Source organism: Nannospalax galili, unplaced genomic scaffold (genome assembly GCF_000622305.1).
Source record: "Nannospalax galili isolate Female #2095 unplaced genomic scaffold, S.galili_v1.0 scaffold1314, whole genome shotgun sequence".
Taxonomy (NCBI): domain Eukaryota; kingdom Metazoa; phylum Chordata; class Mammalia; order Rodentia; family Spalacidae; genus Nannospalax; species Nannospalax galili.
The window spans coordinates 396,880-398,429 of NW_008333976.1; positions in this window are offsets into that span (position 1 = coordinate 396,880).

The window sequence follows — 1,550 nt, forward strand, 5'->3', positions numbered from 1 at the left end:
GGGGGATGTGCAAGGCCTTCTGGGATCCCCTGCCCTTCTGGATGCCCCTAAGCCTTCACCTTAGGTAGGAGTAGCCAGGCAACGGCTGTCTGTGTTCATTGGAAGCTCCTCTTTGAGAACCTCTTAACCCCACATGAGCTGGTTAGAGTTGCAGGTCACAGGGGTAGTGCATGTCCTGCAGGAAGCCCCCCCGGGGGCCTTAGGGTTGTGTCTGTCTGGTAGTCCTGCCCCACCCCTGGCCAGGGGTCCTCAGTAGAAGAATCACCACCTCTCCCATTGCAACCGCATGTGCATCTGGGGACCTGCTCATATAGAGACAGGCCACTGCTGACAGCAGAGTGTGTACAAGAGCAAAGCGGTCGTGCGCAGCCTGGGTTCCCGCTGTGCTTCCATCCATTTCACATCCTCACGTTGTGACTGGGCTGTTCCCATGGAGTGGAAAGACCACCTTGGACTTTGACTTGCTGTGCTGGGTGCAGGACACCTGCCTGTCTCCCTGACTTAGTTATGTTTTCGGGCCTTCATGGCCCCACACCGCCTTTTACCCAGTGGATTGTGACCAGTCATAATGAAGGACTTGTAGCTATGGTGGGTGAAGGCACCGTGGAAGTTTCTGGTGCACAGCAGCCCTTCGGTTCAGGTGCCTCAGTAAGGGCCTCAGCTCATGAAAACAAAAATCACCTGCATTTTCTACCTGGTGTTTCAAATTCCAGATCCAGCACCAGCCTCCCTCCTCAGTGCTCCTGGACAGGTTACTGCCTTGTGTGTACCTTGAGACCCTCAATAAAGGAACTGTGATGCCCCCGATGAAGTGTGAATAACTGTGCCACTGAGGCAGGGGACGTTCACATTGGGACCTCACAGGAGGTCTCCACGTGCCGTCTCCAGAGGGAAGATTTTCCTGCCTAAATTATATTAGGATGCAATGTACACGGGAAAAAATAGTTGGTACCGATGTGTTTGGAGGAGGCTGTTTGGCAGGCGGGTTCCTGACTCATCTGGTGTGGAGTGTTTTTCCCACCCACAGAATGTGGTGTCCTCATAGGGCTCCCATCCGTCCTCAGAACCTGCCTTGGCAGCCGGGTGCTTGTGTTCCAAGGTTCTCAGGGAACCCATGCAGTTCTAGTCTGGTGGTCTAGTCAGGACATTGCTCCTAAGGCTACTCTGGGCAGGCAGCTGATTGACATCCTGCAGAAAGCTGGTGGGGCCCCGGGGATCCTGAAGAGGATCCCAAAGTTCATGCTTGGGCTGGGACCTTTCTTTTTTGAGGCAGAGTTTTGGAAGACCTGGCACTCATGATAGGGTCCAGGCTCAGGCTAGCCTCAAAGTCACAATCCTACCTCAGCCTTCAGAAAGCTGCGATTACAGGTGTGTTTGGACTGGGAGTTCTTTGGTACCAAACTCTTCCCCCAAGCCCATGGGCCCTCCGCACCCTCACAGTTCTGTTCTGCTGCCCAAAGGTAGCTTCCCAGGGAACCCCGTTGATAGTCCCTAACTGCACTGCATTGGGGTCACAGGGAAGGAAATACAGAGTCCACCAGAGAACCACC